General features: G+C 35.7%; 1 long non-coding RNA gene across 1 annotated transcript in view; it reads left to right on the top strand.

Annotated features, from left to right (window-relative positions):
* The window catches only part of LOC141564907 (uncharacterized), a 191142-nt gene that overhangs the window by 170086 nt on the left and 7785 nt on the right, over nucleotides 1-13271 (top strand). The window contains exon 2 of the long non-coding RNA XR_012488794.1: nucleotides 9865-10052. This is a non-coding gene — a long non-coding RNA (uncharacterized LOC141564907). The remainder of the gene's footprint in view (nucleotides 1-9864; nucleotides 10053-13271) is intronic.

Genomic DNA, 13271 nt, shown 5'->3' with positions numbered 1-13271 from the left:
AACTCTAAAAATATAAATTTGGGGTCTAGTCTGATTTCTTGGAGTTTCAAAATTTTTCCTCAAGTTTTTATAAAGATGTTACTTGGTGGTCTCACAATAATAAAGAAAATCAAAGAGATAACTCCTCCCTATAGGCACAGTCCTGACTATGGCAATCAATTCACTATGGCAGAATCCTATTTATCTCTATTTTAAATGCATAAACTGAAACCAAAAGAAGCTGATTTAGTAACATGACATTTTGGAAATCGTACGGCTGCTAAAATTTATTTTATATAATCACATTACATTACATCTCATTTATGGAATGAACCATTATGAGGCAGTGTAATGTTTGGGCTAGTTTTATGGAGGTCCTCTGGACAGGCCTTACTCTCAGTAGGATAGTCACCACAAGGATGGTCAGGAAGAAAGTCTAAAGTCTTTATTGTCTCCTTCACAGACTGTCTCCTCAGTCTGTTCACTCTTTGTCCTTAGGTCTCTCAGTCCTTAAATACCCTATTACAATTACATCATTACAGCATACTGAGTATCTGGCCAACTAGAGTGATTATATCATTATATCAAATTAGAGTGATTATATCATTATATCATACTAGATATATGAGAACTAGAGAATCATTATCTCATCAATCACACTAAGTAAACACCTTGTTGTAAGTATCCTTGTTTCAAGTATACTTCTACAGAGTTCTGGACCTCTACATTTCCCACTTTCTTTTGTTTTAGAACACAGGTTATCATACCCTCCCTAACTTTTCAGGGAGGTGAGAACACCAAACCAGATATTGTTAGCAGGTTTTCTCTCTGAAACAGATATACATAAATCCTTCAACATGGGAGGTATTACACAAGCACATAATAATATAAGAGAGGCTAGTAGTGATGTGACAAACAACATGAATCAACATGAGGAGTTATACATGTCCATAAGTATGAGAGGGAGGGTATATAAATAATAATCATATATATATACATACATATATATATATGTATATATATATATATATATACATACACCTCCTTCAGCAGTCAAGAGGTAATCCCAAATCTATCTATTGTCCATTACTTCATGTGTCAGGGAATCCTACGATTTCTGCAAGTCTGGAAGCTCTACAAGAGTCTTATTATGTATTAGGGAATCCAATGATTCCTGTTGGTTTTAAAGTCCTGCATCAGTCTAATTAACAATTTTTAATGTTTGTAAGTCAATTACTATATTCATAGAGTTAACAGTCACACTTTTTCAGTGGCACATGTAGTCAGAGATGGAGCCATCTGATGTTTCTTGGTCTTTTCCTTTGTTTCAAGGGTCTCCTTTTCTCTCCAATGGACAAGGCAAATCTGGCTTCTTGGCACCCATCTGATTACTTCTCTATCTATAGAGATATAAGCAAATCATCTTCCCCAAGCAGTTAACCTATCTGGTCCCTTCCATTAACCACTTTCTGGATCTCTCCACATCACCTGGTGATTATCTAAAGATAGTGGCACTGCTCGCACTGGACACTGCCCTTCTGGTGGGTTATAAAACCTGTTTGCTGGAGCCAGTGCATCTTTATAAAAAAAAATAGTGTAAAGAGCTAAATTTAGTTCTCTAGGGTTACCTATGGTTCCCCCTCTTTTTTGTTTTTGGAGGAGCATCTTGATGTCTCTTTCTCTTTTCTACTATTGCCTATCCTTGAAGATTAAAAGGTATGCCAGTGGTGTGTAAAATCTGATACTGGGCACAAAAGTGTGCAAAATGTTTAGCAGTATATGCAAGACCATTATCTGTTTTTATTGCTTGTGGCACACCCATAATTGCAAATGCTTGTATAAGGAATTCAGTATCTACTTGAGCAGTCTCTTTTAGTGCTGGTATTGCAAAAGTAAGTCCTGAAAAGGTGTCTACTACAACATGGATAAAAGACAGATGACCAAAAGATTTATATTGGGTCATATCCATTTGCCAAATTTCAGTGGGTCTCAAACCATGAGGTTCTTCCCTGGAGGGAATGTAAGAGTGTGGAAAGGAAGACAAGCTGTACGGCTTTTACTATGCTCCTAACTTCCTCTCTTGCTATTCCAAATTGTAAATGTAAAGCTCGAGCAACCTGATGATATTTAGAATGAGATTCTTGGGGTTCCTGAAATAAAGGAGTATTGGCCAACATAGTTAAAAGGCTATCTGCCTTTGAATTACCATCAAAAATAGGAGTTGGAAGTCCACTATGAGAGTGGACATGCAAGATATAAATCTTACCTCGATGCATTCTCACTTTCTCTTGAAGTTCCTTAAAGAGTTGATATATATTAGAAGGTACAAATTTTATTTGGGCTGTGGTAATTCTTTGTACTATACCTACTGAATAAGCTGAATCAGATATTATATTTACATCTCCTGGATAATAAGTCAAAGCTAACATGATTTCATACAATTCATTCTGCTGAGTGGACTGAAAAGGAGTTCTGAGTTCTGACTACTTTCTTTATAATTAAGTCATGAGAGTATACAGCACAAATGTTATGTTTGGATGCGTCTGTAAAGATAATTGGTTGAAACCTTTTTCTTCAAAAATCCATTGCCAATTATGTAATAGCTGAATTATCTTTGATGTAGACCCATGTGTAAGATTTGGAGCTGTGGCCAATAAAATTTGCCACTCTGGGGTGATTTCACAGCATACTTTAATTTTTGCGTTGGTATAAAAGGTGTATATCTTGTCAGGTCTTATCCTAGATAATTGTACTACTCACTTAATGGCCTTTAATAAACTTATAGCCACAAGCACTGGGTAAGGAGTAAGGCTTTGTTCTGGTTGTGCTGAGAGGTTCACCAACTTCATCACATTGTCTCCTTGATGAAGGATTTCTGTGAGTGCCTCTTTTGTAGAAAAAACTGATATTTCCAAGGATTTTGGAGTGACTCTTTTAACCGCATTGGATAAAGCCAGTTCAAATTCTCTCAAAGCCTCTTGAGCTTCTTTTGTAAGCTGGCATGGTAAGTTTAAAGCACAGTCTCCCCTTAAAATGTCATATAATGATTGCAACTGATAGGTAGTCAAGCCTAACACTGGATGCATCCATTGGATATTTCCTATCAATTTCTGGAAGTCATTTAAGGTGTTTAGCTTCTCTGTTCTTAAAGAAAGCTTTTATACTGTAAGCACCTTAGGATATACTTCATTTCCTAAATATTGAAAAGGAGCGTATCTTTGAATTTTTTCTGAAGCTATGTGCAATTTGTAGTTCCTTAGTGTTTCTATGGTCTTTTGTAGATTTGCTTCTAACATTTTCTCTTCAGGTGCACACTCCAAGAACATAACTTTTGGAAATGCCTTTTTTTTTTTTTTTTTTTTTTACTGAAGTAAGAGCAGTAGCCACATACATTTGACACATAGTAGGGCTATTTTTTCATTCCCTGTGGCAAAACTGTTCATTCATATCTTTTATAAGGCTTAGCTAAATTAATGCTGGGCACTGAAATGTCTATAACATAGGATTTGGAAGTCCAGGCTGAAGAGTTCCCATAGGTTCCATATGTTCTTTTACTTTTCTTAAATCAGCCAACATCCTCCATTTTCCAGATTTCTTTTTTTACAATAAATACAGGGGAATCATAAGGACTTAGAGAAGGTTGTAAGTGTCTTTGGTCAAGTTGCTCCTGTACTATATCTAATAAGGCCTAAATTTTTTCACTCGCTAAGGGCCACTGTTCTATCTATACTATTGTATCAGTTTCCTGTTGAATGGGAACAGGTGAGAGTGTTGGAAGGCCTTCAATAGCAAGCTTACCTAAAAAGCTAAAGTACTCATTTGTAATCTTAACTATTGTAAGCTGTCTCTTCCTCATAATTGATGGGGATTTTTTCAACTACAAAAGGAGTAAAAACTCCTGTTTCACTTTCAAATGTCCATCTCATAGGGATAACATTAATTTCAGTAGCTATTGATCCTCCTATGCCAGAAACATAAATGTCTGCCTTAATCTTTGGCCAATGACTGGGCCAACTGGCATCTCTAATGAGTGCATGATCTGCCCCTGTGTCTATCAACCCTTCTAATGGTATGCCATTTATATAGATAGTGAGCATAGGATGATCAGCTGTAACAGCTGCAGTCCATAATCCTGGATTCTATTGCTGGGAGTCAAAATCTGGGCAACTTTCACCAGATTGCTTATTAGGAGTATGTATCAATAAACCCCATGCTACTACTTCCCTTGGTTGATCAGTCACACATTGTCTACCTGTGTTAGTGCCTAGGATATAAGCTACAAATTTCCCAGTTTCCCACATCAGTATAAGGATGGACACTGTTTTATAAGCATTCTTAGGAGGTGAAATGATCAAACCAACTGTGCCTGGAGGCAAAAGTTCAGACGAGTAGATTTCACCTCTTCAGGGGATATCTCAGTAATTCCAGCTACATGCAACTCTATTCTCCCCAGTTGTAATCCCTTTCTCCCATTAGGTTGCTTCTTGGCTGATTGGTCATGTTGGAGTACTGAACTTCTGGAGACTTTCTGGGTGTAACATTGGCTGCCATCATGTCCCAAAAGTTTTTTGCCTGGGACCCTGGAACTGAGGCCTGCTTTCTGTTTTCCTAAGTCATTCTACATTCTGATGCCCAATGGAAGCCTTTGTTGAGTTTTAGATATGGGGTTTTGGGTCTTGTTCTCCCACTGTCCTCTCACTCTACCTCTATGCCAACATTGAACTTTCATATGCCCTACTTTACCACATTGAAAGCATTGAGGAGTTTCTCTGGAAGTCCCTTGCCAAAAGAGACTATGTCTTCCCATGTTTGGATCTTGGCAAATCTGCATCATAGCCTGGGTATAAAAGGCATTTGTGCTCACTGTGGCATAGTGTCTTATGATCTCCTCTAAAGGAGCATCCTTGTGTAGTCCTAGTATAATTCTTCTACAAACCTCTTTAGCATTTTCTTTAGCAAATTGTCTTGTAATTTCTATTGCTGTATTTTCACCAATAGTTTGTATGACAGCATCTGCAAACATCCCATGAAATCAGCAAAGAATTAATTTGGACTTTGTGTTATTTTTGTGAAGGCTTCCTCTCTATCTTGTCTTCCTGGGAGCATGCCCCATCCTTTGATAGCAGCAGAAGCAATTTTTTCATAAGGGTAATTATCTGCATAAGGTCCTAAACCTGCTAGTTGATCAAAGGTGACGGATATGTTAACTCCAGGTTGCCTATTTCAATGGGATTGTATTCTACAGAGTTCACTATACTCAGAAAGCCACAACAAGTTTTGTCCAGGTTCTAAACGTGTCCTTGCTATAGATTTCCAATCATTAAGGCTTAAAACTTCAAAAGCCAAATTCTCTGATAAAATCTTAACATAAGATGATGTAGACCCATAAAGAGTGCAAGCCTTTTTCAGATCTTTGATAATTTCCAGATTAAAAGGAGTGTATCTTCTTTTTTCTTAACTTGAAGAGTCAAACTCTTCAATCACAGGGTATACTTCTATTTTCAAATTAGATGTATCCTTTCCTTCATCTTTAGCTTTAATTAATGCCTTTTGTAATTGTGTCATAGGGGGTGGACAAAAAATTGCTGCAGGAGTGGTGCTGATTGTGTCACTGCCCCTCTGACTCCTCCTCCGTTCCCCCACAAAGGCAAAATTGAGGGGGGGAAGATCAGGAGAGGGGTTGGGGAATGCTCTAAAGCTGTTGCTGAGTAGCACCACACTCCTTAATTTCATCAGCACTATACTTAACTCCTTTCTTTGTCCAATTCTTCATGCTTTTCAGCTGCTTTGTCAATACCATCCCCCTTCTGCTCTTTCTCCTTTTTCCTTATTTTAAAACTTGTAAGATTCCTTAAAACCAATTGTATTATGTTGTATATATAGAATGTTTCCTCAGGAATTGAATCAGGACCATTATCTTGATAATATTCAAATAGTTGCTCTCCCACTAGTTTCCACGCATCTAGCTCTAATTTTTCTTCCTTAGAGAATCAAGGAGATGTGTACTCTAATATTTCTAAGAGTCCAGTGATCTGCTCCCAAGTTATCAAAAAACCTTGCTTTTTAAAAATTAACCTAACTATGCTTGCTACAAACTTCCCTTGGGGTGGGAAAGGCTCTTTTCTTAGTATTTGCCCCATTTCAGCTGAAAATGAAAGTTACTAGCTTACTCACCCTGTTTCTGGTCATAGGGACTTCTCCATTGAACTTACAATCATTGAGCTACTGAGTTCTTATGTCCAGAGCTTCAAAATGTAGTGTGCTTCTTTCAGTGCCCCATGTTTGGATGTCAAAATGTAAGGATAGTCAGGAATAGAGTCTAAAGTCTTCTTCAAAGTCTGTCTTTTTCACAGTCTGTTTACTTTGACTGTGTCCTTAGTTCTCTCAGCCCTTAAATATCCTATTACAATTACATCATTACAGCATACTGAGTATATGGCCAATTAGAGTGATTACATCATTATATCAAACTAGAGTGATTATATCATTATATTATATTAGATATATGTGAAGTAGAGAACCATTATCTCAGCAGTCACACTGAGTAAACACCTTATTGTAAGTATCTGTTTTAAGTATACTTCTCCAGAATTGAGGCCCTCTAAAAAGCAGTTAGTACAAAGAAAATATTACTGTATTCAGGATCAAAGGATTTGAATTCAAATCCTGTTATTCCTGCCTTTGTGATCTTGAGCAAATCACTCAACTTTCTAGGCACTTCGTTTTCTACTTTTAAATATAAGCATATGATCCTAAACCCTAGGGTATGGGTCAGGTTGAGGAAGCTCTTGGCTACTGTCCAGGGTGCTAACTGAATTTATGATCTTGTGCCTCAATGATACATGTTTCAAATCTCATATTTTTGAGACCATCTAAATGGAAATACACATGCAGAGATATATCATTTTCACATGTCAAAGAATGGGTGAGATATTTGAAATCAGGCACCATGTTTTATATGCTTTCTTTTTTGCAGTGCCTAGAATGGTAGTAGTGTTAACTAAAGCTATTTGATGACTTGAGTTAAAGTATGTCTGCATACACACAGGCATATATTTACTCACATTACCAGCTGTCACCTAAACAAATCCTAAGTTTTCCCACTTTTGTCATGCTATTTCCTGTTCCTGGAAACTTTGACTCTCATAAATCTTCTGTTGAAATTTCATCTACTAGATTTGAATTAAACGCCATGTAGGAGAAAAAAGGTATGTATGAACAGACACAAAAAAGAAAGGAAGCATTAAATGTATTAGGAAAATAGTGAGAGTATTGTAGTTCAATAGAATCTGTTATTACTTTTTTTAAAAAAAGAAAAAAACAAATTAAAATGTAATTGGAAAGTATTTAACAAAATCAATTATCATTGAAACAGTTTTTTAAAACTAATTTTTAACAAAATAAATTATCATTGAAATTTTCTTTTTTTTAAACTAATATTTATGAGCATTCCAGACTCCAATGAGTCTGGAAGAGTGAGGCTGATGACTGCAACTCTACCTCATTTAAATTCAATTCATACATGAATCAGTGCTACATATTATCTATCATTATTGCTCCTATTAAATATTTCATTGATAAAGTGCACTCAAATCACCATTTACCTATAATCTTCCTTCTTCTTTTCCTTGCTCCCAATACTTTTGGTTCTTATAACACATTCATTTCCTAGTTTATCCTTTTCCTTCCCTTGTAACAAAGATTAAAAAAAAAGTTCAGGGAAATCAAACAACACATCAATTCTGTTTGACCTTATATGTAGTATTCTATAACTGTAAATCTCCAATTCTGTATTGGAGAGAGGGAAATATGTTTTATCAACTCTTCTGTGAGGTCAAGTTTGGTCAATATAATTACATGATTTCAATTAATAAGGCCACATGTGCCTACTATGTGCAAGAAATTACTGTAAACATTGAAATTTTTAGTTTTTTTTAATGTTCATTAAATTTATACCATGGGAATTATTTAAATTGCTTTCTTGGCTGTTTGCTTGACTGTATCAGTTCATATAAGTCTTCCCATCTGCTTTTGAATTCTTTGTATTCATCATTTCCTATGGTGCAAAAACATTCCATTCACGTAACCACAATTTATTTAGCCATTCTCTAAGCATAGAACACTTGCTTTGTTTCCAGTTTTTAAAACCTAATTTATAGCTTTTAAAGGAGTTTTCTTTAATTTCAAAGAGATAAAGTGATCTGTCTACATCACTCATAACTAAGAAATTTGTTAGAGGCAGAATTTGAACTCAGTTTTTATTGATTTGAAGCTCTAACCTATGCACTAAACCACACCACTTCTCTAAATAGAAGTCTAAATAACAAAGGTAAATAAAACTGTTGGGTTTTATAAAAGCCTATCAATCAGTGGCATTTCTTAAAATCATTTGGATTTTTCTGAACCCTTTCCCTCAAAGTCACTCCTTCAATAAACTGCTCAATAAAAGAGCAGTTTGAAATGATTGATGCAGGGAATATATTAGAAAAGGCACTGATAGAGCAGGGAGTGATTCAAGTTATGGTATGACAGTTTTCAAGTCTGATTCTGAATGGAATTAAAGGTCACAATAAATGTCCATAATAAACAGTGGAGTGATGGATTTGAAGTCAGAGTACGCGAGTTTGAGTTTTGAGCTCAGCTACTATGCAGTTCAAAGATTTTTTTTTAAACTAGCCTAGTGTTCCAGGGTGTCATTTCTTTGAAAAGATGTGACTTCTCCCCTTCTTCTTCATTTACTTGACTTGGTACTTCCCTGAAACCTCTTATATTGAAAGTCTTTCTTGTTGGAAAATTCTAGCTTCCTAGTTAATTGACATTCAAACATTGAAGATAGAAAACTACTTAGACCCATTCCAGAGAGTTCCTGGCCTTCTTTATAAAATACCTAGCCCTCTTATCCATGGCTAAACTGTTATGCTATATGAAATGGGACTCATTTATGTTGATACCAAAGTTGGAGGAGTTGTGGGAACTTGGCTGTTGGGTATAGATGGAATCTCTGTCTGGGTCATTGATTCCCTTCTTTCCCTTGCCATTGCTTTGATATCAACTCACTCAAGGCTTTGCTTGCACATTGACTAGATCATAGTTGTAGTCTGCTCTTCCAGAGATCTGTATCCTATAATTTTTTTTGATTCCTGTTAAATTAATCCATAAGCAGTTATTAGGCAGCTACTTTATGCTAGGTGATTGTGCCAACTAATGGAGCTTTCAAGACAGAAATGCCAGTCTATACCCTCAAGAAGGTTATATTTTAATCATTCTATATGATCTTGATGTAGCTATTCTCTCTTTTACACACAGATCCTGCCATTAATATATTTCATATTTTCTTCCTGATATAAGTTAAAATATGTCAAATTAAGGCTATTACTTTTAGCATCACCATTGGCCAGTTTCTTTTATTTATTTATTTTTTTCATGGAAATCTCCAAGTTCCCAAAGAGTAAACATAATTGTCATATGTATTTACTAGCTGGGTGAAACTGGGCAAAATATTAACCTTAGTTTACTTATTTGTAAAATTATGAGAATAAGACTGCCTGTTTCATGGCATTACTGTGAAGAAAGTCATTTGGGAAATATTCAGCAAGCCAGTAAGTAAGCTCTGGAAGCTGACTAAATACTAGCTGGGTGAAACTGGGCAAAATATTAACCTTAGTTTACTCATTTGTAAAATTATGAGAATAAGACTGCCTGTTTCATGGCATTACTGTGAAGAAAGTCATTTGGGAAATACTCAGTAAGCCAGTAAGTCAGCTCTGGAAGCTGACTAAATAATAGGTGATTTTTGTGAAGAGAAGATTGGGCATTTTAATGATTAGCCAACAAGTATTTTGTGACCACCCCAGTGGGCTTGATATTCTATGTCCTTATTTACAGAACCAAAAAATCTCCTCATTTTTGGGACCAAGGATACTAAAGGAAGCATGAAGCTGAGTTACATGTTGCTTCTGCTATCAACAATCCTTAATGTTCACAGAGAGAAGAAAAAATGGGATGAAATTTTCTCTCATCTTGATCCACTTCAAGCACTGTTTTTCTAAAAAATGGAAACTTCACTGCTTTCTGTAAGTAGACAAAACTACTCTTCTTAGAAACTAGTAATTCCTTTAAATTAGATGTACTGATAATCTTTCCAAGACTCAAAATCAGGTTGTAATTCCAATCAGGTGGGGCACCTTCCTTGTTCTAGGAAAGAATACAAAATCTTTATCCTCTTTTAATAATGATACGCTTCAATCAAAATTAGGAATATGAGTATGCAAGAAAGGTAAGCAGAGTGCTAGCTGTGAGATGGTAGGGGGTATACCTGGCTATAAGTAATGACTGCTGTAGTTGAAACACGATAATAAGAACTTTCACAACCGAATTCTGGAGATGAACCAAATGCTAACACTGTGCAGACTAATATGAGATTGGGGTGGATGGCTAGATATTAAGAATATAGTACATGACATCTCTTTTAACTTCTGAAATCAGCAGAAAAAGCATTGGCTCTAGTGGTAGAGAACCTGGGTTCACAGCTTGCCTATAATACTACCTATGTCACCATGGGCAAATTAATTAACTTCCCTGGGTCTCAGTGTCCTCACTTGTAAAATGAGTTTAAATTAGATGGGCTCTGAATTCTCAACTTTATTTCTGTAATTTTAGGTAGAACTGATTGGTAGAATTTTCAGCTACCTATAAAATTGTATGAATGAAATGACTTCTCTAACAGGGGTTTTTAGCCTGAGGTTCATGAATAGATTTCAGGGGATCTGTTAACTTGTATGGGGCAACTATATATATAATTTCAACATAATTGACTTTTTTGTGAGCTATATCTTTTATACATTTCAAAACATTATTCTGAGAAGAGGTCCATTATTCTAAGAAGAGGTCCATACACATAGATAAGACTAGACCAGGGATTCTCAAACTATGGCCCGTGGGCCATATGCAGCCTGATGAGGACGTTTATGTGGCCTGCCTGGTTATGTCAAATGGGTTGAGGGGCAGAGGCAGAATGTGAGTTTTTGTTTTTACTACAGTCCCTCCAACAGTTTGAGGGACAGTGAACTGGCCCCCTAGGACCACTGGACTAGACTATCAAATTGGTCTACAACAACAATCATCACCATCACCAACACAACAAAATGTTAAGAATCTCTGGACTAGAAGATAAATGAATGAAAACAATTATGAAAGATTATTTTAGGAATATTTCAGATGGATGAGAGATGCCAGTGATGAGTTTAAAATTTTTCAAAGATAATCTATAGAGTAGGACATAGGATTCCTAGTAGTCATTTAATCTTTATATATACACATAAACACATGTTATATATGTATATATATTTATATGTATATTCATATATATATACATGCACACATATATGTCAGAATTACATTACAAAATATTTTTAAAATTCTCCTTTTAAATTCATTATTTTCTTTTTCTCCTCTCCTCCACTCTATTTCCTTCCCCCCATCTCCTCGACCCTTTCCCCACCTCTTTTCTTCTTTCTCTCCTCCTGTCTCTTTCATTTCATTCCTTTTTTTCATCTCTACTCAGCTTTCTTACCTCCTCCTCTCCTGTCTTCTCCTCATCTTATTACCAAGAAAGTCCTTTTTCTGAAAGAAACCTGGATTTTATGTTTATCCCTGCCTAGGTATGGATTTAAGAGTTAGTAAAGTTATGTCACCTTTCATGGGCTTTCTGAGACTTAAGTCTTTTTAAATTTAAGCATTTGGTGTCTTAAAGCTAGACTGTGAGCAGCTAGTTGGCACGGTGGATGAAGCATTGTGCTTGGAATTAAGAAGACTCTTCTTCCTGAGTTCAAGTTTAGTCTTAGATATTTATTACTTTTGTGACCCTGGTTAAGCCACTTAATCCTGTTTGCCTCAATTTTTTATTTGAAAAAATGAGTTGGAAAAGGAAATGAGAAATCATGCTAGCATCTTTGCCAAGAAAACCCCAGACAGAGTTAAGAAGAGTTAGACATGATTGCAATGGTTAAATAACAACAAAAGAGTTAGGTTGCAATGTCAGATTACCAGCCTTCATTAGTAGATGTCACTATTTGACACATGACTTATTCTAATTAGCTAATTTAACAAATTCAAGGATCTAGATCATACAAAATGAATATAAATATAAATGTATCAAATATTTATATTAGGTTCCTACAGTTTATAGAACACTGTGCTAGGTGCTAGAGAATATATAAAGATCAGAGAAGACATGATATCTTCTGGTATAGAATTTACTATTTAATAAGAAAATTTGCTAATACAGAATCACAAAATCTCAGGCTTGGAAGGGAATTAAGAGGCATTTTTGGCCAAACTGAACAAGGGATGCTTTTTTTACAAAAAAGCTGGTGGTCTAGTTGGCTGGTGGTCTTCTACTTTTTTTTTTTTTAATTTTAATTTTTTTATTTTATTTTATAATTATAACATTTTTTTGACAGTACATATGCATGGGTAATTTTTTACAACATTATCCCTTGCACTTACTTCTATTCAGATTTTTTCCCTTCCTCCCCCAACCCCCTCCCCCAGATGGCAAGCAGTCTTATATATATTAAATATATTACAGTATAATTTAGATACAATATGTGTGTGTAGAACCGAATTTTTTTTTGTTGCACAGGAAGAATTGGATTCAGAATGTAAAAATAACAGTTTACATTCATTTCCCAGTGTTCCTTTTCTGGATGTAGCTGGTTCTGTCCATCATTAATCAATTGGAATTGGATTAGTTCTTCTCTATGTTGAAGAAATCCACTTCCATCAGCATACATCCTCGTACAGTATCATTGTTGAAGTGTATAATGATCTTCTGGTTCTGCTCGTTTCACTCAGCATCAGTTGATGTAAGTCTCTCCAAGCCTCTCTGTATTTCTCCTGTTGGTCATTTCTTATAGAACAATAATATTCCATAACATTCATATACCATAGTTTACCCAACCATTCTCCAATTGATGGACATCCATTCATCTTCCAGCTTCTAGCCACTATGAAAAGGGCTGCCACAAACATTTTGGCACATACAGGACCCTTTCCCTTCTCTAGTAGTTCCTTGGGGTATAAGCCCAGTAGTAGTATGGCTGGGTCAAAGGGTATGCACATTTTGATAACTTTTTGGGCATAATTCCAGATTGCTCTCCAGAATGGTTGGATTCTTTCACAACTCCACCAACAATGCATCAGTGTCCCAGTTTTCCCACAGCCCCTCTAACATTCATCGTTATTTGTTCCTGTCATCTTAGCCAATCTGACAGGTGTGTAATGATACCTCA

Source organism: Sminthopsis crassicaudata, chromosome 3 (genome assembly GCF_048593235.1).
Source record: "Sminthopsis crassicaudata isolate SCR6 chromosome 3, ASM4859323v1, whole genome shotgun sequence".
Classification (NCBI taxonomy): Eukaryota; Metazoa; Chordata; class Mammalia; order Dasyuromorphia; family Dasyuridae; genus Sminthopsis; species Sminthopsis crassicaudata.
Note: the sequence above shows the minus strand (reverse complement) of the source record. Positions and strands in the feature narration are given on the sequence as shown.